At 39.3% G+C, this 23585-nt stretch overlaps 1 protein-coding gene across 2 annotated transcripts in view; it reads left to right on the top strand.

Annotated features, from left to right (window-relative positions):
- Positions 1-1053: 1053 nt before the first annotated feature.
- The window catches only part of FRY (FRY microtubule binding protein), a 241119-nt gene continuing 218587 nt past the window's right edge, over positions 1054-23585 (top strand). For both annotated transcript variants that reach the window (XM_027677781.1, XM_027677780.1), the window contains exon 1: positions 1054-1129. The gene's annotated coding sequence lies outside the window, so the exon portion shown is untranslated. The remainder of the gene's footprint in view (positions 1130-23585) is intronic.

The following is a 23585-nucleotide window of genomic DNA, read 5'->3' as shown; positions in this document are numbered from 1 at the left end:
TGGCATCTTACAGCTGATAAACTTTTTATTTCCCAAGCAAACTCATTCACCCTTATAAGAACAACATACAACTTGTCTGCATTCCTACCTTTATTCCTCAGTATTATTACGAATGATCTAAAGCAACATGAACAGGTTTAAGTCTTTCCTCGTTGATTTCTTTCACATATACTGTCACCTTGCAAGTTACCTGACACCGCAGATTAAACCCCCATCCTTTACCAGCCCCTCAGCGAGCAGCTAATGGAGTGCTGTCCCCCCGGGATGCCTCTCAGCAGCGAAACCGCGTTTCTGCCCCTCCCGATCACAGCGCAGGGCACTCATTGCAGCTTCTCCTTTTTCGCATTTTGCTTAACCCTTTCCGGCTCATTTTAGACCCGCACTCCAAGCAGGACTTCAGTTTAAGACCTCTGTGCTGTCAGGTGATACCGGCACTGCCTTTTCGCCGAAACCCCCCTGTTTTATACCCTCTTTTCTATTTCGCACACCGAGCATCTCTCCTGCCGGGTGGGGTTATCCGACCCGGGACACTCGCTGCGGAGAGCGGCGCTGGGATCGTGTGACACAGAGGGAACTCGCCCGGCCTGCAGCCGCTCCGGGCGCTGCCAGTCGGGCTCCACAGCCCCACAGCCGGGCTCCTGCCCTCTCCTCCCCAGAGAGCGGCGTGATCCCGGCCGCCTCTCCCGGGAAAGCTGCCTCGCTTTCTTGTCGCGACGCCGAGGTCGCTCCGTGTGTCCCCGAGGGGCAGAACGCAGCCGCGCCCGCCGTGCCCGCCCCGCGCCCGGCCCGGCACAGCCCGGCCCACCGCCCCCCTCGCCTCCCGGGGCGTCCCGGCGGGGAGGAGCCCAGGGAGCGCCGGGCGGGGCGGCGTGATCTCGCCGCTGGCTGGGACTGCCTGGAGCCGCCTCCGCCTTCCTCTTCTTCCCCCGCTCCCCCGGCGGCAGCGGCGGCGGCAGGACCCAGGTGAGAGCGGGGCGGTGCCCGGCTGCACTGGGGGAGGGCCCGGCCGGTGGCGGCGGCTCCCGGTGGCGAAGGAGGGGCCGGAGGGAGGGAGGGAGGCCGGGCTCAACTTGACAGAAGGGAGGGCGCGAGAGAAGGAGGTGTCGGTGGCTGCGCTCGCCGGGCGCGGGTGAGTGAGTGAGCGGGCGGCGCGGGGAGGGGAGCGGGCGGCTGAGCTCGGCGCGTCCCCGGCGGATGGCGGGCGGCCGGAGTGGGGAGGCGGTGCTCGGCCGCGCCCCGGCGGGCGAGGAGAGAGGCGGGGACACCGGGCGGTCCCCGGCTCCGCTCCGGGGGCTCGCTGTGGCGGCGGCGCCTCTTCCCTCGCGGCGGCCCGGAGGAAAGTTTCGGGGATGCTGGTGAGGTGGGGGCTCCCCTTTCCTCTCCGCCACCCCCCTCTCCGCCTCCCTCGCGGAGCCCAGTCGCCAGCCGGCGGCCGTACGCCCTAACGCCACCGCCGCTCAGCGCCCGATCGCAGACAAAGCCGCCGCCCCACCTGCCGCCCCGGCCCCCTCCCCGCCCGCGACGGCCACGGGGACCGGGCCGGCTGCCCTGCCGGGGACGGGCGTGGGGAGCGACACTGCCCGCCGAGCGCCAACGAACTTATTTTTAGATGTGCCTCACATCACAATGCGTCTTAAAAATAGCACGGTTCTTATTTAAGGAGTGGGGAAGAAACTGGTTCTGGAGGCCTCGTGTTGTGATGTGGTTTGGGGGTCGGGTTTTTTTAAGCCATTTTTTAGAGGAAAAAACAATGTTTCAGTGGTACAGGCAGCTGTGGGACGGTTAATATCCACAGGTGCACACAGGATGCTTTCACGGTATCTTCATTAAGGTCACCCCTTAAGCATGTCAACAAAGGTACTCATGGCGTTGTCCTCCGCAGTGTGTCTTCAGTGTGAGACGCGAGGTCTTATGTACGTGCCCACCTGATTCATGCAATACTTTTTATAGGGTCACTCGAGCTTCTTTGATCTGCCGTTTCCTTCATTTTGTGCCCGGTCACTTCTCTCTGGAACGCCTGCAACATGTGGGTGATGCAGACTGAAGGAGTAATAATGAGCTGCAACTATCAGAGCTGTTTATTATTTTGTAAATAAATGTTTTAGCTACTGTATCTCAGCTGACTCTGGTGACAGAACTACCATAGAACAAATGGGTCTTATTGCACCAAATGTGTAATCATGATTGCTCACAAAGGCAAATTCTGATTTTTATTTTAAAGCCACTACAGATATATGGGAAATTTGTGTAAAATTAACTGTAAATGAAAATGGAAAAGTACATCTCCAATAAGGAAAGGAACTTTAAGGAAAAAAGCACTGAGTCATAGAGTGTTTTAGATTGGAAAGGACCTCTGGATGTCATCTAGTCCTGCCCCAACAATCAAAGCAAGTCCAGTTGTATAATGTTGCTCAGACCTTGTCCAGATGAATTTTGAGTATCTCCAAGAATGAAGATTACACAGTCTCTGTGATTGAGATGGTGCCAGTGTCTGACCACCTTTGTGGTGATTTGTTTTTAAATCTGTTGGCAATTTCCCGTTTTGCAATTTGTGTTTCCTCTTATCCTGCCACTGTGCACCTCACATCCATCCATGAGTGATCGTAGTTACGTACATCTGTAGTTCTAGAAGCTAGCAGAAACCATGCTAGTGTTTTGGACCAAATAACTGATTGTTTAATGACATCTTTTTAAGTATAATTGCTAGATTTTATTCTCATAAATTGGAAATTTATTCTTCCCAAGCATTTGCTTAACATTTCCTTTTAATTTGAACGTGGCTAATAACGTATTAGCATATTAATTTAAAATGTATAAACACCTTATGAAAACTATTTGTTGGTGTTTTTCTAAAATCACAAAAATGTCTCAAATAATTTACCCATCTCTCAATTTGAGACAAAAGTTTGCTCCCAACTTTTGCTAGAGTCTTTTCACCATCAGCAGTGTCACATAGGCTCTTGGAATGACAGTGTGTCTACTCATTTTAGTAGAAGGAAAGCTTTATGGCTTTAGTCTTGAAATGGATTTTCCTAGAGAAGGGATGTGCCTTGAACAATACAGTGCAACCTGTTATTACTGAGAAGTTGCCTTTGTACTATGTGTAGGTATTGTTTAATGAAGAAGCCTAGGTTTATATTTATGATGCTGTTGAGGTGGGAAAGTATGTGAGCACCTTTTTTTTTTTTTTTTTTTTTTTGTCCAGCAGGCAAATTTTGGGCTGTGCAGAATAAAAATTTGCATGTTATCCACCATGACTGTCAAAATTATTTGGTTTTTAATTTGCATAAATTGTTGGATGTTGCTGATAATATCTCAAATGCAGGGGAATATATTTGTAGTGTGACTTATAGTATGTCACTTCTGGATGTGTCTGAGTAAAATTTCAAAACATTGGTGTGATGCTGCTTAATAGCTAATGCTTCTGAATAACTGATGGTTTTCATTAGAGTCATATCAGATAATTTATTAGAAGCCATTTGAATGACTGGCTGCACTGAATTTGATGATATTTAGAATTTTTTGATAAATAATTTAACTTGCTTTTTCAGATAACAGCTGCCATTTTATAATGATGGGAACACCTGATGTACTTACACTCATTGTCTTGTATTAACTGTGGTGGGCTTCCATTCAGGAAGAAATCAATCGTGTGTTTGGCGTTTTTTGCGGGATTGGGATTTTTTTATGGTATTGTTTTATATTATTTTATTTAGTCCTGTAATGCCTGTGTGAGTCTTAGATATTCCTGACATTTATAAATCTCTTCTGCAGGCTCATTGAACTCTAGATTATGTATTTGAGATTTTAAATTTTACCACTACAAACATTTTAGGGCTTTAAAAATGATATTTTCTGTTTCAAAAGTTGAGCGTTTAGTCCATTTATGTTTTTCCCAGTCTATATTAATTTCCTGTTAGCATGTCATATGGTAAAATAAAAAAATTAATGTCACATTACACTTCCATAAAATAAACCTTTATTGGGGGAGTATAAAGGCTTTTATTTGATTTGACAGTATTTGAGAATGACAGTTTATCTTGGACTGTTAAGATCAAAATCTCAGAAGAGGAGGTCATCATATGTCTGCAAGCAGATATTGGTAGCAGTGATTCATATAATAAATTTCAGTTTGAATTTGTACAAAAAAAGGGGAATGCACTTGTTAGACTCATGAATGGTTTGCTTACTGTAGTGCATATAGAAAGGCTATCACTAGCTTGAACTTTATTGTTATAGGACAGAATTTCATAATGCAGCTCATACGTTTTCAGTTTTATGGCCCAGAGGACTGAATGTTGAAATAGCTGTGCTAAATTAAACCTGGGGTCTGTGACAATGACTAATAAAAGATGCTTCAGAGGGAACTGTAAGAACAAATGTGAGATAATTTGCATCCCATGTTCAAGGTGAATCTGGTCCTTTGTAGTTTGGAATTGGCTTAAAATCTGCATAATATTTAATAGCCTCTTCAGATGTTATTTGCATAATTATGATAATTTTGGACATACTTGTTGCTGATATAAGTAACCAGTTTAGATCTGTGGCTAATTTGGGGGGCATCTAGTTTATGCAGGTGTCATATTTGCTTGCTTGTTGCCAGACTGTTTACAGACTCAGGACAAATATGTTCCACCAGTTTCAAGCAATAGGGCTAATGTGACATTCAGGAAAAAGAAGTGCTTCTGCGCACATGTTTATAGTTTGAACTGTAGTGGTGACAACACTCATCTGGATGTCAAACCTGCCCAGTTGCAGATTCCTTTTATGTTTGTGTTGGAGCAAGGTCTGGAACAGAGACTGCTTCTCAGAGAATCCCATTATCCCTAGTTTGTAGGATAGTCTGGGGTGTGTATCTTTCAGCTTCTGTGAAATTGACATAGAGACTGTGCCTGTACTTGCTAGTTAGGCCTTTTATTTTGGACTAGGAAAACTTGTGAAGTTTTGTGTTCCAACAGCTGCCCTAGTGAGTATTCAAGTATATATATATATATGTGTGTGTGTGTATATGTATATATATATACATATACATATATATATATATGCACTCTTATGTATAAACAGCATCAACGAACAACAAAGACATCTGAAATGACCCTCTAGCCTGATACATACTTACTTGAGTCTCCTGAGCTATGGGCTTGACTTTAAAGTGGGGGGAAAAATAGCATTGTTGTAGTACAGTCTGTTTCTGAATATTGCTCAATCCCAGTATCAGTATCATCTTGAATGTGGGATGCTTATCGTTTCCCATTCATTATAAAAGTCTGCATCTGAATACTGTTAGATTCTTGATATTGATGACTTCTGGTAAGAAAAAGTTATGTGCTGTGTATATATTTATGAACTTGTCATTGTGTGGTAGAATGGCACCATTCGGTATTATTCAGTGAATATCCGAGAGTCTAAGCATAAATTTAATTAGATTATTGCTTACGAATTTTTTCTGAACTTTATAGATTTCACATGCAGCCCTGTGGAGGGTTTTGAAATGGTGAAGTTCTTTAGTACCTACCATGAGCTCCTGGCAGGCTCCATACTATGTTTGGGAACTTAGGTGTTTTAACATTGATTGAAATTGCAGATAGTGCTGTTCCAAATCAGTGTTCCTTCAATTTCTATGTGAGATGGATGCCTCTACATTTTTTTTTCAATAAAGAAATCCATGATTTACATATGTATGCCATACTGGCCCTGAAAGGAGTGCTATTACTCCTGCTTGAGGGTTACCTCTCTTAGACTAGAAGCCAGTAGGCTGCTCTGTTAATCTGATGACAACTCCACTAGTTTAAGTGATTGGTTGCTAATATTTGTACTAATGTATGATCCAAACCCATTTTTCAACATGACCACACATTCTGTTTTCATCACTGCTTGCATCATTGCTGCAAGCATGAGACTGCTATAGATGGCAGTGTGAGGCTGGAGAAACGATGGGAGAATTTCTGGTGACTACAATCACAGGAGGTGAGAACTAAATTTAAAACCTGTATTTCTGTCCCTGGTAATTAAAGCTGCTTTCCCAATATAGCCTTGGTAAAAATCATAGCTTTCACTGGCTTTTTGTTATATGATCTATGTTAACCAAGAAATCTCCTTAGATGTTTTAGGCAAATGTCTAAAAGCAGAGATAAAAACATAGTAGGTGTTTACTCTTATACTTAAGACTCAATTCTTGGAAATTTGTACTTGAGAAAAAAGATTCTCATAAATCTCTCATATTTTTAAATGAGCTGGAGCAAAGCATATGTATGATATTACAAATAGTGTTACTAGTATCTATAAAATATTACCCCATGCTAGCTTTTTTTTCTTTCAGTTGTGTAAGAGCACAGATAATTAGAGTGCTTTGAAAGGAGTTTAAATACAAGTGTCAGTCATCATTGTAAATGAGTGATTGTTAGGATGTGGATTTATTTTATTTTTTTGCATCATAGTACATGGTTTTCTTGGAGCAGCAATTGCAAGACCTTCATATCAGGCCATGACAGAGCATGTGATTGTAGCATGGGATTCCAAGCTGGGGCACCTCTGTGTAGTAGGATTGGAACTTTTCTGGGTGGTATGTACGTAAGGAAGTGGAAGACATTCATCAGTGCTATAGGATATTGCTATCTTCTAAATTAAATAATAGCTGTATTCTTATTTAGATAGAAATTAGTTTCCAAAGACAGGCTCTTTGCACAATAGATCCCTGATAAAGAATCTTTGTCTCAACTTGTGGATGGCTTTATTTGGAGACAGAACACCTATATTCATTAACTGCAGGACTTTCACTGTGATCATTGTATGTGTACCTATCAAGCTGCAGGAAAACCAACACAGTGGAGTTTCGGTAGTTTTGGGTTTTTTTCAATTTATGAAATCAGCTCCTACATCCTTTTTATTGTTTAGTATTTTCCTTCAAAAGTCTTTACTAAAAATCTAATTCCATGCAAAAACAAAAATATTTTTAATAGATTCTATTGTTCTTTGGAAAAAGTGCTGCCTACTTTTGTACTTAGAATAAAGAAAATAAAAACTGATACTTTCAGAAAGCAAGCTAATTTTTTCCTACAGTAGAAACAGGATTGCTTGTTGAGACTGACAACCTTAGTATTGCTGGGCAAGAGCGTGACTTCAGCCTCTGCATGTGATGAAATACCACAAATGATGCTGCAGTTAGTGTTGGCACTGAGGATGAAATGACAGACAACAAGTAACATTATTGTTTTTAATTGTAATATAGCTGCATAGACTGTTCTTGGGTGGGTAGTTCCATACATTGCTGCTTAATAAGTAATTTTAACAGACTTCACCGAGTTCATCGATCTCACTTTTTTTTTTATTCCCTCACAGCCTGATGAGCTCTGAAACGAGTTAGAAGGAAAGCTGTATGCTAAAAATTGTTCAGAAATTACTTAATGGATCTGGTTAGTTTATAGATGCACTTTCAACTTTGTTACTATTAAATGAACATTTTCAGTACCTTAAAATTCTACATTTTATATACATAAAAAGTTGTATGCATCGCTCTTTTGGGATATTTGTAGCAATACGTGTTCTGAGAGAGAGGGTTTTTTGGCTATTAATATTTTCATTAGGCAATCTTTATTGGAAGATTTAAAATAAAAAATAAAATGACATCATCTGCACTTTTCATATTGTATTTGCCTATTTCTTCTGTCTCCTGATTAACTGTGGTCACCATTAACAGCAAGTGTGTCTTTTTATGAAATCTGGAGTTAGTAAAGCTCATTTTCTTCTCGGTTTTTATCTTATGGTTCATCTGATGGTTATGATCAATGGTTTTATTATGTTGAAGGAGTGGTAAGGTTTCTCTCCATGTAGGCTCTGCTAATGTGTAATATGATGTGAATCCACATTCCACCCTTTATCTCATTCAGGGCATTTACTGGAGCTGTTTGTCAGAAACATGTTCTTCACTTGGCCATCTGTTTCTGTAAAGCATGTAGCAATTTAACTACCTTTGAGGTTGATATCCTGTCAAAAATCAGTAATATCTGCCAAGTGGTTGAAAACTATTGGGAGGGGAAGAGAGACATGTTCGCAAACCTCGTGATCACATAAGCTTCTTAGCTTTAGCAAAGCAGACCTGAAATCTGTATTTTAATTATTCTGCAGCACTTGGGATTCTGATGCTCTCCTTAAAGAGATATATCTCAAAAAAGAAAATTACTTGTGTATGAAAAGTTTAAAACATGTGCTGAAACTAGATAATATTGCTTGTAATGCCTAGTGTCAGTAAGAGACTCTTAAAAGTACTGGCCTGTTTTCAATGAATATCAGACCCACTTATTTCCCCCCCCCCATAAAATCTAAGGTTTCATGGATATTTTGAAAGCAGTAATAGCTACGGTTTATTCAGGCAAGACATTTTGATGAGTCTATATTTTACAACTTAATGTCTGCAAGAGTTTGTACAAGGAGTGTGGAGTCACATGTAGGATTGCGTCACCTGTCAAGAATAATAGCTTTAACATATACTGTAAATATAAAGCTCCTGCTTACCCTACTAGAAATACTTGTGGAGTCACATACTCAAACACAATGTTTGACTCAGTTTAAGTAGGGGTGGTTTTTATGATGTGTTATTTCAGTTCTGGCCTGTTGCAGTGTCATTTAGCAATCTTGTCTGAAAGTCATATTACAGAAGTCATCTTGAAATTAATCCATACCATGCAAATAGGAAATTATCCTATAACAAATTAAAAGTCAATATAGTGTTTCTTCAATTGCGGAAAGAAGAATTGAAGATTGTTTTCTGTCAGTAATGATTAATCACAATTAAGCCTTGCAGTACTTTGAAGTATGCTATTGTACATGCTGAACATTCTCAAGAGTTTAGTCTTACTGTAAAAACAAGAGATGAGAAGTGAAATCCTGAAGAGAGAGAGAAAAAGAAAAGCAAAGATTGCAAAAATAAATGTAATTTCTAATTTAAGAAAAATTGATAGTTTGATATGAAGGCATTGGAGGGGTGAGATTTGGATAGAGATAGGATGAAAGAAGAGCATAATAAAGCATAAAGGAGGAGAAATTACCGTTTATGGGAAAAGAGAAATGAAGGCAGGTAAAACCTTTAGAAAATCACGAGTGTCCCAGTAGAAGTACAGCATATACCTCTGCATCTAGTCATTTGAGTACATTCTTCAAAAGAGTCTGCATTATTCTATTTGGTGTCAAGCTGACTTTTTTAATATGTTCTTTCATTTTATTATATGATTTGTTAGCTGTAACTAATTTGCTAGCTGTAAATTACGTAGGCCTGAATCTTCACTTCTCAAAGTTTGTCTCTTGAGAAGAAAAAAACTTTGGAAGTATGTCCAAGCAGTGTCAAGACTGAAGTGAGAATTTTGCTTGTCCTTTTCTCTGCTTAGGAACAATACTGGAAGATTTATACAACAAGGACTTTCTATCACCACATAGACTTAGTAATACTGCAGTGGTATTTCTTTCCCAGTCTAAGCATGGCAAGCAAAAGGACCACACTGTTTATAGTAGTCTAATGAGAACACAGGCAGATGCCCTTCAGAACAAAAATAATTATTTTATGTTGCTCTTGCAGTTCATAAAATGCTTACTAATGTCATCTCAGAATGTAAAAATACATAATTTTTTTCCATCTTTGTATACTTACTGTATCTTGTTGGAAAACACTGCCATCGTAAAAGGATGAGAGAACAGCTGCCTATATATTTAGCCCTGAGTGTTGTCTTTTGGGTCAGACTGAACATTTCCGAAAAGAGGAGAGAGCCTCAGTTACCCTCAAGGAAGCTATGATCCAACTGGAGCAGTTTTTGAGATATAACAAAGAGGAGGAAGGAGGCAGCAAGTCAGAAGGTGCAGCGCAGGTAAAGGTTGGTAGGAGAAGTGTAGATCTGCCTCCAGCAGAAGTCAGTCCTCAGTGGCTACTTCTGTACCGCTATGTCCACAGGTCTGGACCTGGACACATTGCTAAGCTGACCTCAGTCTGGAGCAGCTCTGTTGTAGAGAGACTTAAGTCAGGTCCAAGGGCAAGATGAGGGGTGAGCAGTATGGAGAGCTGGGGTTTGGTGCTTGGACTGGCTTCTTGTGCAGTCTTGTTCTCTGGTAAAAGGTTTTTAGGGAGCTAAAGCTGTACAGGCTTATGCAAACACCAATTTGTTAGTGATGTTATTTAGAAGATTATTGGTCCTTGGAGGAGACTGTGTGGATATTTTTGTCCTGAGGAAACGGCTGAAGATTGCTGGGCTGGAAGTAAGGTCCAGAGGAAGAAATACTTCCCACAGGGACATAGTTATGGGTTAGATTTGGTTTTGAGCTTTTTTAATAGCATCAACTGGCAACAAACCAGCTTGAATTCTTGTGCATATATTGCTTAAGGTTCCTGCTTTTCTATTTTAATAAAACATAACCTTAGAGACCATAAGCTATAGTTTGGGGGGGGTGTCTTCTTATTTTCTCTCTTTTTTGGGGGAATGGGGAAGCAAGACTGTTTTAATCTGAATTCTTCATTGGATTTTAGCTGCAATTGCTAATGCAATTTACACAAATAAGAGGCCAAAAGGAACAGTCAAGATCATATTCTTATCTCTGACAGATTGCACAGTGCACAAAGTTCTCTGCAAGTACAGGTATTTAATATGAGGACATGATTGGCTTTTGCCAGCTTTCCACTGAATTTTTGAGTGAAATTACAATTTAAATGTATAAGCATATTTTAAGACATGGGTGGTTTTGTTATTGCATTTGTTTATTATAAAAATGGAAAAGACTAAGATTTCCTTAGTTTGTATGGTCAAACCTACCAGTGGAGAGAAACACTGCAGAAGGAGAAGGTTACTGAGGCTGGCTATTTTTCATTGTCTTGCTATCTTTTTCCTATCACTACTTTTTTTCCTCTGCCTTGTAAGTGTTGTTGTGGAGTCCTTTTTCCCTTGATAATTCTTGTCTAATAATTCACATGCTAATACCTAGCTTTGAAATATACAGTAAGAAGATATACAGTCCAGCTATTCACAAATGAGTCTCCATTCTTTGAACCATCTGATTACGTTCCCCATCCCTTGGGAGGATCCACAGTGCTGCCTCCAGGACTCTAGAACCAATTTGTGACTGCTGAAAGTCTGATGGTCCTTAGGCCACTGAATCCATCTGAGAAGGGGCAGCATGTAAATGATGTCAGAAACAATCTGTAATATTATTATTCCTAATTTCTGCTACTAATAAAAGGTGAGGGAAAAGAGGAAATGGCTGAGCTGATTGTCTGTTGTTTTCGAAGACTTATGTAAATCACCTAGGTGATTGTTGTTGTAAATCCTAATATGCCATGTAAGCCATATTCAAGCATTGCTGTGGCAGGTAGTTCTTTGTATACAGTTTGTGGGGCTGTATTTATTACAGTAGTGGCTAGAGTAGATTAAAACTATAGATTAACATTTTATTATCATAAAAATTGTGTTTGAAAAAGAGCGCAAAAGGCAATAGTTAAACTACTGCCTGTTGATAGAGTACTGTGATACTGTGCTGGATGAAAAGTTAATGTTGATATGCTTGCGAATGGCAGGTTACTTTGCTTAGTGGAAATTACAGAAGATTCTGAAAAAGTTTGTGTTGTGTGAAATTCAATGTTGACACATATTAGGATCTGCTTTGTCTGAAAAGGGAATAAAATAAAATACATATACACTGTTGGGACATCAGAGTAAATATTCATCTGTGTTGATGACTTAATAGATAAGCTAGGCCCCGAAATTACTTTTTTCCTGACCCAATCATATTAATTAGTTGTCAGAAAAGACATGAAGATCTCTGTTTATGTGCAGCCATTTGCAGTTGAGAAAGAGTGTAGAAATTGAAGTCAGAGATTGGCAGCAATGATAAATAGACTTTGGAAAACCTGCCACATAAAGTAAGATTGAGAATATTGGCACTTTTCAAATTATTCCACTTAGAACTGTATACAGAATAGTAGGCTTTATGAGGAAAGGGAATTGTGTGTTCTGTCTACCCTTTTTGATGAGAGACTAAAAGCTGTGTAATAAAGTCAAAAACCTTCAAGGATGCAAGAAGTTCTTTTTAGAAGGTGTGTCATTAGTTTATGTAATTAACTGACAAAAATATCAGAACAGTGAGAAGATGCTGTTATTTCTACAACAAAAGATTAGATGCTTAAATGTAATATATGCATATGATATATAAATTGCTTCAGTATTGTTGAAGTGCTTTCTGCTGTAAATCCTTGCACTTCAAAATATAAGCAAACTAGTTGGAACAACTAAAAAGACTCTTTCCCAATCCAGAACTGTCCACTGACTAATTTCTTGCACCTTCTGTCAAACCATCTGCTACAGGCTAATGAACAGACAGCATGCTGGATTAGATGTAGCACTTATATGAGCTATTTTGATAGCTCCCGTGTTCCTTTCATTAGGAACTCTCTGATTAGTGAAGCTTAGAGTTGAATTTTTGAGGGCAGGGGTGGGCAAAGTATTTTTTCTGTGAGCTTCTGCATTGCAGAATGCTGTTGACAGAGAGGAGTGATGAACCCACATTGCTGTTTCTGAAGCATGTTTCGCTGTTTTCTTATAAGCCTTCATTTAGCAAAAGAACATCTCGGTAACCTCTGTCAAATGCCCATGGGAAGTAATGACTGAGTTGAGAGGAGTGCAGAGTTGTACCCCTTTTGGGCTGGTAGTTCTTCATAATTCCATACATCATACATCACTCCGTAGTACACAGCAGACATCAGCTCTGGAGCTACAGCCTAGCTAGAACAAATACCAGCTTCATTTCAGACGTCTGTCTGTGAGGAGTCACCATCATCACCTCTTAGAGTTTCTTTCTGCTGTGACTCTGAACACGATGCCACACAGTATAAGCCGACACTGGCAGGCAGCTGGAACAATCACAAACCTGCAGCTAGAATGTAAAGAGTAAACTGGGGGATCCCTGAAGCAGTACCCAGGCAGAGGTAGACAAGTGGAGATGCAGGCACTGTTATGTTTTGGTCCAATGCTAGGGAATCATTGGCCTGCTGTTTACACAGGTTTATCAAGGGTTATTCCCAGCTGCAAGTTCACTTGAGCGATTTACAGTCCTCCTCACTAGTCTGCTGCATTTTAACCCATTCCTCCCAGCACACTTAAATATTTTTTTTCTGCCAGCGGCAGACACAGATGTTGTGTTTGAAGCTCTAGACAGACTAGCAGAGAAAGTATTGATTTGTTTAATTAATTCCAACATATGCCCTTTTGAAGTATTCTTAGATGTGCTTCATAGGAGTATTTGTGAGGGATCCAATTTTACTTTGCAACTCAATCAGTCGTGCATTTTTCAGGATTAAAAAAAAGGTTAATGATGCCATTTGGTCACTGTTTAGTGATTCCTATGATTACTGTTGAAGTAGAAGCTGCTCATAAGCATCAGAGATCCAGTACCAACAATAGCCGAATGGAAGTGACCGGTGTCCCAGTGTATTACCATCAAAGTTGTCAGCACTGCTGGTGGCTTTCCAGTCTCTAAAGCTGCTCTTGATCAAAGCAGAAGCCTGTCACTGAAGAGGTGTGGGCTGCTCTAAGAACAAAAGAGCAGGGAAGCAAAGCATGCTCTTCCTACAGTATGGTAGCTGTAGGAAGAGCATCCTTTTTGCTGCCTAAACTAGTGTTACAAGCAGCTGGACTGACTCTGTCTTGGCCTATCAAGACTCCTTGCTGTAATCTTTTGCCATAGTACATTTTCTGTCTTTATGCAATAATATTTGGTTCAACATGACTGGCATTTTGCATGTAGATCAACAATGCAGTTCTTTTTTTTTGTTTGACTGTTGTTTTTGATTAAGGGTTGAAGAGTGAACATGCCCAGGTGTTCCTCAACACCCTAGGTGCTTCTTGGCTAGCAGCAATTCTGGTGGCTTAAAATTTTTACCAAATCAACTATGACCTGTCATTTATGCCCCTGCGAGAAGATCCACAAAGTGAAAACCCATTATGGACATATTAGAAAAATCTGTGCATTATACCCACATGCATTGTGTTAATAACCAATGCTTGGAACTAATTAATTTTTTGCCCTATCTGATATTCATCCTATTATCTTTGATGTATTTAATGAACTTCCCTAATGCAGAAAGTTGTATACAGATAGTGCACAACCCAAAAAAAGCACTGTGGGCATGATTGATAGATCAACCTATTTCAGTCCATAGTTTCTGTCCTAGCATAACTTGAGTGACTTCACGTTTTCAGTGTGCCTACTTTCAGTAAACTGATCAACTTAGTTTACATAACTCTCAAAGAGGGCAGGAGCCATTGCAGTTCATTTATCATTCCTCATCTCCCATAGCTGTGCATAAATCCATGGAAGTTAAAAGTAGATTTGTGGACTCCCTGTACTTAATGTTACTGGCATGTGATCTCCAGTTCATAACTGAAAAAGCTCTGACATCTCTGTGTAAATACTTATTTTCATTCTTTTATCTGTGGGGATGTCAATTAAGCTCTGAAACTAAAGTTGCTAATCATGCGCATTCTGGTGACCAACTAGGGCGTAATATTGTGTAATGCAATTCTGTAGGGAGTCTCCTTAATTTTTACACAGCATATAACCAGATGAGCTAAGACCTGTTCAAATTCCTTTCTCCTTGTTCTCTCTCTCTGTTTATTTACCAGCTTAGATACTTTAAAAACATTGGCATTTCCTGAAGCATATTCAAATTCCTTCAGTATTTGAGGGGAGGGGAACGGATTTAGGGATCTGTCTCTTCGGTTTTCTGTCCCAAGCAAGACCATGAAAGGATAAGTCTAGTTTCACCCTGTATCCTGTGAGACCTGTATCCTGTGATACATCCTGTGAGACCTGAGATTTGTGGACCAGGATTTGCTGCAGCATCTCAAGCAGCACTGGATGCTTGTGTGTGGGAAACTGAATCAAGACCTTAATGCCATATAAGAGGCTATAAAACTGCTACAGTATCCCAGAGCTACAAAATCGTATTAATTTCTGACATAAGTCTTCAGAAAAACTTGAGAAAAAATACTAAGGTCAGAAATTTTATGGCATTAGATGCTTTTAATGAGACTAGAAGCATCAGTAAATGAACTTTTAAGATACAGGCTGCTCTACTGTAAGTCTTTTAAATTTGTCTGTATCCTCACTGCTGCTGGAAGGAGCAATCCTGCTCAGCATCACTGAGTGCATTAAGCTTTAATAGCAATTTGGGCCAGGTCCAGTTATCATGACAAGTAATCTTTTAGATTAAAATCATCTTAAAATTTGGAGTGTAGTCATATCTATCTTTAAATAGGTAGTGTTGCTATTTTTGTTTCGACTATTTTATTTTTATTTAACTTCCATTTAATCTTATCAGTCAGAACCAGGAGGTACTGTATCCAGTAACTGTCCATTTCTTTTCTAAAAGATCTGAAAACTCAATTTAATTTTAATTAGTATGTATAGTGCAGATTGTGGTGGGTGTGTTGTTGATCTGAATTTTTTTTAATTAAAGTTTGAAAATAAATCCACTCTAGCTTGCTTGATATGACCACACACTTCTGAATATCAGCTGTAGAATAGTGCTCTACAATTTGAACAAAAGAATGCCAATAGTGAGTCTTGATCATGCTACATATGATTCAGAAAGTCCTGTGGATTTTGTTGCTGGTCAGATGGAAAGCTACATTAAGTGGGAAAATAACCCTTTCCAGTACAATCTTGTTTAATATTCATCATAAAATTTTTAGCCCTTAAAGAGATTATTGAGACTTAGCTGATGGTCAAAGTGAAAGATAACAAACACAGTATTTTTTTCATAACAATGTGAAAATAGCCAAGTTTGTTCAATGAAAGATTTTCAAGTGCAGTTTATTCACTGTTACTTTAAACAAACATTTTCTTCTCTAAAGACGTAATTTCTGTATTTTTTTAATTAGCTCTAAAGTTTTGTGTGAAGCTTAACAATAAGGTCTCATTTCAGGATGCTGATAGTACTTCCGGCAGAAATTTGTTAGTATTGTCAGTGCCTGTGGTTAGGCTTTTATTAAAAAATCCTGCTTATTTGTTTGAATATTTGCTTTACCATTATAATTCAATTAGGAAGTATAATTTGTGTATGTAGACTTGTACTATTCTCCTTTTGAATCAGAGTTAGAACGTGAGTCTAGACAACTGCAAGTTCAAGTTCTGAAACCTTATTGTCTTAATTTTGTTCTATAAAAAGTGAATTAAGGCAAGTGGTTCTTTATTTGTGCCCTATTTAGGGAGTTGTTCATTGCTTGTGTTTAGGAAAATGACTGAAGCTTGAGAAAGAAAGCTTTGTCTTTTGCGTAGTATCCATTTTATGATTGGTACAAAATATTGAGTGCAAATGTGAACATGCTGGTTGCCAATCATATTCATGCAAAGAGGACAGCATGCACACAGGTGCTAGTTTAGTTCTAGTGATAAACTTCCAGCAGTGTTTCTACAAAAGTGTAATGGGAGGCATTCTCACATTAGTGTATGATATTTTTTTCCTGTGATATCACTTGTGAAGTCTCTCTGATGGCTGCAAGGCGCTGGGGTTCGTGTAGTAGTCTCTAGAGCAGAGGTACCATGTCAAGAACCCCCCTGCTGCAGTGATTAGCTTTGTTTGATGTTTGCCAAGTGAACTTGGCTGGCTGTGAGACCATCTCTTCAAACTCTTGTAGTCATAGCAAATTGTACTACAGTCTAAGAGTACTACACTTCGTTGCTGGGGTTGTAATCTATGTTTCTGCACAGTGCAAATTGCATAGTATATGTGTGAGGGGTAAGAATTGGCTCCTGAGATCATTTGGTGTACATGCTATCCAGCATATTAATGATGATATTGAATCAAGATTGTAAGTTTTGCCTTATGTGTGGTCAGGATCATGCAGTTCCTGAGCAAGCTCTGAGAAGATCACTGAAAATTAGTGACTTAGGCAGTGTTTGAGCAGGAACAAAGAAGCTGGAGGAGTTACACTGTTCAAGCTGAGCTGAACTGTAAGTGTAATCCTAGTGCCCTCTGTTGCTGGTGGAGCAGCTTCTGTTGCCTGAAGGATGTGCAAGGTACTTTTTATATCCACATATGAAGCATTATGGTGTGTATTGTGAGTGTGTGCATTGCTGGTGCTGAATCACAATATGGAGGTGTGGTGACCAGATCACTGATCGATAGGAAAAGGTATTATAAAAAATGTAACTACATGCATTTTTCAGTGGTATTTGAGTCTGCAGCATTTTTAGGCAGGATATTAACACCATCCCTTACTGGGAGCTTAACATTTTGCTGTGTCTGAGATCAGTTGTCAGGGAACAGCAGGAAGAAATTGCTCTGCAAGAGTGTAACGATTTAACCCGAGTCAGCAACTACCATGCAGCCACTGGCTCGCTCCCCACCACCACCAGTAGGATGGAGAGGAGCATCAGAAAAAAAGGTAAAGCCTGCGGGTTGAGATAGAAACAATTAATTAATTGAAATGAAATAAAATGTAATAATAGTAAAAATTATAATAAAAATATTTGTAATGAAAAGGGAGAAAACAAAAGGGAGAGGAATAAAACTCAAGGAAATAAACAAGTGATGCACAATACAGTTGCTCATGACCCACTGACTGATGCCCAGCCCATCCATGAACAGCGATTGCCACCCCCACTTCCCCCAGCCAACTTTCCCAGTTCATATAATGAGCAGGACATTCTATGATATGGAATATCTCTTTGGTCAGTTCAGGTCAGCTATCCTGGCCATGTTCCCTTCCAGCTTTTTGTGCAGCTCCTCACTGGCAAAGCCTAGGAAGCTGAAAAGTCCTTGACTTAAGGTAAGCACTACTTAGCAACAACCAAAACATCACTCCGTTACCAACATTATACTCCTGCTGAATCCAAAACACAGTACTGTAGCAGCTACTAAGAAGAAAATTTACTATATCTCAACTGAAATGAGGACAAAGGGAAACTGCCAGCAGTCAGGGATGACACAAAGAGTGTAGTCCCACACTACCCAAACAAGAAGAATGGAGTAGTCGTGGCAGTATCCAGTGACAGCCAGCAAACAGTCCTCTTTGCCAGTCAGGCCTGTAGTCATGAAGCAACTCCAAGGTCAGTTCCGCTGGTCAGGGCATGTGGCCAGGCACAGGCGTATGTGGAGCATGGCACAGGCAAGGGCCAAGGGCAAGATTCTGAGCTTCAGTAGCTCCTAAGCAAAAGAGAGAAATCCCCAACAAGGCTTTTCATAGCTTTCCCATGCATCAGAGCTAGCCTTAAGCACAGCTGGCTAACCCCCTGGGAATGGGCAAAGACGTAGTGCAGAGGGCCCTGACTGACCTTTGAGTATCGTCTCTGCCCGGAGGAGGTAACTTCAGTCAGCTGTGCTTTCTTGTGTTCTTTGACATACTCAATGAAACTGTGAGGCTGTAAAAATATTAATAAACTTCTGATCCACTTTGCTTCACAGTTTCCCCTGTTACCTTCATATATATTGAGCTGGGTGGGAAGAAAGTGAATCCCTATGAGACTCCGCAAAGCAAGATTTGAAGGAAAGAGTAGCACAAGGAAACCAGTGTGACTTGTGCAGCTGTCACAGGACAACTGACATGCACTCAGTACAAGGCTGATAATTTCTACTCTCAAGAGGCATTCCCTTTAGGGAATGCTCACCAAGGCTTGCAGATCCACAAAGAACAGTGGGGTCTCAGCCAAGCGTAAACCACTAACAGTTTTTCTTTCTAAGTAATATTCATCCTATTGCAAAACTGAAATGTCTGATTTTTTTAAAAAGTAAATCCTGCCTTTTTTTCTTTTAACTGTGTTGAAGATAATTTACGTTTAAGGGAAATACCATGCAGTTTATCATTTTAACAAAGAACAGTATGGGAACAATATTAAGGACTTACTGGGAAAGGACATGAGCTCTCTGTGTACATCACAGTTTCTGTGCTGATAATACTGTAGTTAGATTTTTACATGTTAAAAGATCCCTTAAGATTTTTATATATGATAAAGACCTTAGAAATTGCTTTCAGGATGATAATTAATGAGATAGTCAAAAGCACAACTTGAATCAGTGCTCCCTAGAGACCCCAGCAGAGGTATCACAAGTTGAACACCTTTGTGAAAAAGCCTGTGCAAGAGTGAGGAAACAAGAAATGTTGGCTGTTCTGCTTTACAGGTTGAGGGAAAAACTGGTGCAGCATTAAGGTGTTAAAGATGTCTCTTCTGGATTAATGAGCTGCATAAACAGTCCTTGCAGTGTGGAGGGGAACAGAAGTATGATTGTGTGGTGGAACAGCTAAAAGAAGGCAAGAATTAATGGGATCAAGACTATTGGAGAAACACAGAAAGAAGGGGTGAAGAAAAAGCTAATTAGACATGAAGAGGAAGGAAATTAGAGAGAAAAAACTTACTGAAAGGGACAAAATAGCTGGGTCAAAATGTGCTAGAAAAAGATGCATTTATATTTATATATGTTTAACAATGCTGGAAAACCTGAAGAAGGGGAATCATACCAAGAAAATTGTCACAAACATGTCAGATATAAAGATGTTTTTAAGTTAAGGTACTTGCTGAAAACAAGTGAAATAGTTCTAAAACGTAACAGTGATTTTAAAATTTTGGGAGTTTGGAAGGTCAACCATTTCCCAGTTTGTACATCCAGGCATTAAATTCCATTCCGAATTTTGCTAGTGGTAATTCAAAGCTACATATTTATACTTAGCTGTAAGTATACTAGCTAGAGGAACTAGCTAGTTCATATAAAGTTACCATCTCATTATTTCTAGGCAAATGAAAGTTTATTGGTATCTTGGAAGCCATGTATTGTTCACAGTGCAATAAGTAGAATGTCAAGTAATCCAACAGCTAGATCTAATTTTACTTTACAGATTCACTGATTAAGTCTAGGAAGTGAAGAATAGTGTTGCCATGGTGAAGTCTATATGATAAAGCACAAGAAGAACAAGCTAGTGAATAATTGATACATGTCTGAGATTAGAAACAATCATTTACAGTGTGCGCTTTGATGTTCATGCATGCTTTTTACTTTAAAAAAACCCAGAGAAACACATTAGCATAGACTGTGACAGATTTTTGCATAAACTTCTAAGTGAAGTACCAGTGGCTTACGTGTGGAAGAACACACAAGTACACAGTAACTGCAGTGCTAAGATTGAGAATTTGGGCATAAACCAAAAAGTTCCCAAATGGAAAGCTTTAAGCATGGGATATATTTGGCCAGGCTGCATGTATTACTGTATTTCTTTAACACTGAACAGAAATAAATAAGAATGATTATCATAAAATTCAGTAAGATAAGTTGTAACTTTTCACCTATATGCTTTTCTCCCTCTGGGTTTAGTCATATAAAATAGTTATTATTTAATTTTTAAAGCTTTAGTTTAGAAGTAATTTAGTAAGATATTCTAAGCCATCTTGAATTAAGAAACAGTACTTACAAGTGTCCTGATAAATCTTAAAACCAAACTTTTTCAAAATGGATAAAAACTTGATGGCTGTTGCAAAGGTATCTCTGAGTAAAGTAATGGAAAGCTTTTTTCTGGGATAAACATCTAGATCTGCTGGAGCAAAGAACTGCAGGCATCATGCCATTATAAACAGTTTTGCTTAATAAATGTGTCATTTATTTTTATAAATGTATGATGGAAATCAGTGAACATACACAATAGTTCTAAATACAGTCCATCCGCCCTGGAGCAAACTTTACTTGGTTTAAATTCCTTTTTAGAAATCTCAGTAGCAAGAGCTATTTTTCATTATTAATTAGCCCCTGAAAATAAATAAAATATATGCAGTTGGCTTGCACAGAACAATCCTGAGGTTGAGGATGTTGGTTTTTTGTGCTTGCAAGCTGAATGAAATTTTTTATGGGAGAAGACTGACTAATGTGGAGTAATCTCTGTATAAATATTGGGTGAATAATTTTTTTTTCCACTTTTTTGATGCCTCAAGTTTGCAGACCATCTTATATAAGCATTAAAGCAAACATCTCTTCATGTTCTCTAGCATAAGTTAAGTTATGGCCCGGTTATGATCATGTATTGAAACTAGTTCAATAGTTATTGTGAAATAGTGATGGCAATCATCAAGAATTGAGAGATGCCTTAAAGAATGATGGCAAATATTAGTATCAAGTTCAACTTTAGTAATTTATTGCTTAGAATAAGTAGGAAGTAGCATACAGGACGTAACAAAAAGTTCGGATTTGTATTACACGGTGAGGCACATGATTTCCTTCATTAACTTCTGAAGGTGCACAGGCTTCCTGTGCATTTTTCTGCTAAAAAATAGACAAACTGCCACTAATGATTATAAATTAATCAAGACATACAAGCTGAGAGAAAAAGGAGAGGGGTTGACTTTCTTAAGCATCGTAGGGATAGAGGTTCATAGAGGTACTTGATATATATGAAAGTGATTGGGACTTTTTTGTCAGCTGATTTGTAGTATGCCTAAATATTCTCATTTTCCACAGATTGATGTATTTGAAGTTTGGGGTTTCAGACGAGATTTTTGTTGCCTGTCCCAGAACTGAATCAAGTGCATTGGTGTTTTATAAATTGAATGTTTAATGTAGACCAACCATGGTCTGTATAGAAGAAACTGTATTCCAAACTTGTATGCCTTTCATATTTGTGTGCATATATACATGCACAATGCTTTAAAAATGGATTCATACTGAAAAGGAAAGAGGCTTTGTGTCTGAAGCAATGATCCATGTATATGTAATAATAATACTTTGTGTTGTCCTCTTCAAAAAGATCTTGATGTAGTTGCTTGGTGGAATGGTTGTGTTTCTTCCTGCATTCTTCAGTCAGCATTACATTCGGTATTTGAAAACGGCCTTATTAATTGCAAAAAAGGGTAGGATTTTCCAGTACCTTGGAGGTCTTGGATATACATGTCACTGGGGAATGTGAACTTGATAAAAGTACCTTTGAGAACAGACTTGTGAAGGTTATTTTGTGAGAGAGGGGGCTTCTGGCTGGCCAATTAAGGTAGAAGTGAAAATGATACAGATTAAAAGCTCATAACCATAATTAACCTCAAAATTAAAAAGCAGTTTTCTTTTAGGATGGCCCCATCATTAATGGGAGACTCTTTAGCGAATGGCAGCTGTTGTCTGGTCCTTGCTTTCCTGTTTGTCCCTTTGAAATGAAAGTCTGAGGGCTGCAAAGGTTTCCCTCTGATTGTTGGAGTTCCTCGTGTGCTGCACTGAGGCAGGGTCATGGCATTGGCAACAGAGGTGCACTTTCTGTGACCGGTCCCACACTGTAGGTTTTTTGTTCTACCCTTTTTGGTACACACCTTTCAAATTGTTTTTCCTGCTCATGCCTACAAGTAAAGCTGGAAAAGTTCAGGTCTTAAATTGTTCATGATGCTTTGTACAGACTGCATAAGAGTTTCATCCAGAGTTTATTTATTGAAAATTGCAATGTATGGGTCACTGCACTGAATTTGCTTTCATATCTGATTAATCAAAATAGAATGGGAAGGAAGATCAGAAATAACTACTTAATGAAATGCCATTTTAGAGACCAAGTTTAATTAAAACTAGCAAAACAAAACCAGTAGTTCCTCTCTTAAAACTATTGCAGCCAGCCACATCATAGAAGCCTACTAAAACAAATGTCAGATTTTTGACCCCACTAAAAAACCTGAGTGTTTTTACAGAGGATTATTTTTCATATTAAAAAAAAGAGTGGACCTCCACTCTTGCTGCAGTCACTAAACGAACACCTGATACACCATTAGAGATACTTGCAGTTGTAAACTTGCTAGTTATGTAGAGAAAATTCCTTACCTTTTAAGCAATTAAGTGTTTTCCCCTTTTTACTTTGAGTCCCAACTAGGCCATGGCTTATGTGATCATTTTCATCAGGAGAAAATCAGGTCTGATGCTGGAAAATGAGATCCCTTCATCCTACATTCTGCTATGTCTCACCAGCTCTCTTGTGTTGGCTCTGCTCAACTCTTCCCAACAAAAGTTAATGTGAAGTAGAGGAAGGGTTGGGGTTTTTGGGTTGTGTTTTCGGCTTTTTTAATCCTCTGTCATAGTCGTTAGGGTCTTTTTAAAGTACTGTCTGATTTCGGTCCTTTTCACTCCTGAAATCCTTGTCAAATACCAGTTTTTCAAGACTCACAAGGCAGTTTTGAAATGTATGTAGAACTGTTGTGTTTTGAAAAGTTCTCTTATTAAAGAGCCAGAGACATGAGAGTTTAAAACTAGAATGGGATGGCATTTATAGATACCAATTCTCAAAGTATGCATCAATGTGGAGCTCTCCAGGAAGCCAGCATGGAGCTGCCAGTGGCCACAGTAGTAGGCAATAATACATGTACTGCCTGGCAAATAAGGTTCATCCTGGCCTTAACTTACCCATTATTATGTAGTTGAAGTGTTTATTTTTTATCGCTCTGTCTTCTTTTCTACCAAGAAATTAAGCAAATGTTTTTAGGGCCACAGAATGTTTATTAGCGAACAGCCTTTGCTAATAGTAATCAGGTCGTGTGGGTGTACAATCAATCAGGAAGGTGAACATTCTGTCACAAATTAGGTAAATGTTAAACACGTGACGTTATGTATGTTT

Source organism: Neopelma chrysocephalum, unplaced genomic scaffold (assembly GCF_003984885.1).
Source record: "Neopelma chrysocephalum unplaced genomic scaffold, ASM398488v2 Primary Assembly neopelma1_43, whole genome shotgun sequence".
NCBI classification, from domain to species: Eukaryota; Metazoa; Chordata; class Aves; order Passeriformes; family Pipridae; genus Neopelma; species Neopelma chrysocephalum.
The sequence above is the reverse complement of the archived record's forward strand: the minus strand, read 5'-3'. Positions and strand labels throughout refer to the sequence as shown.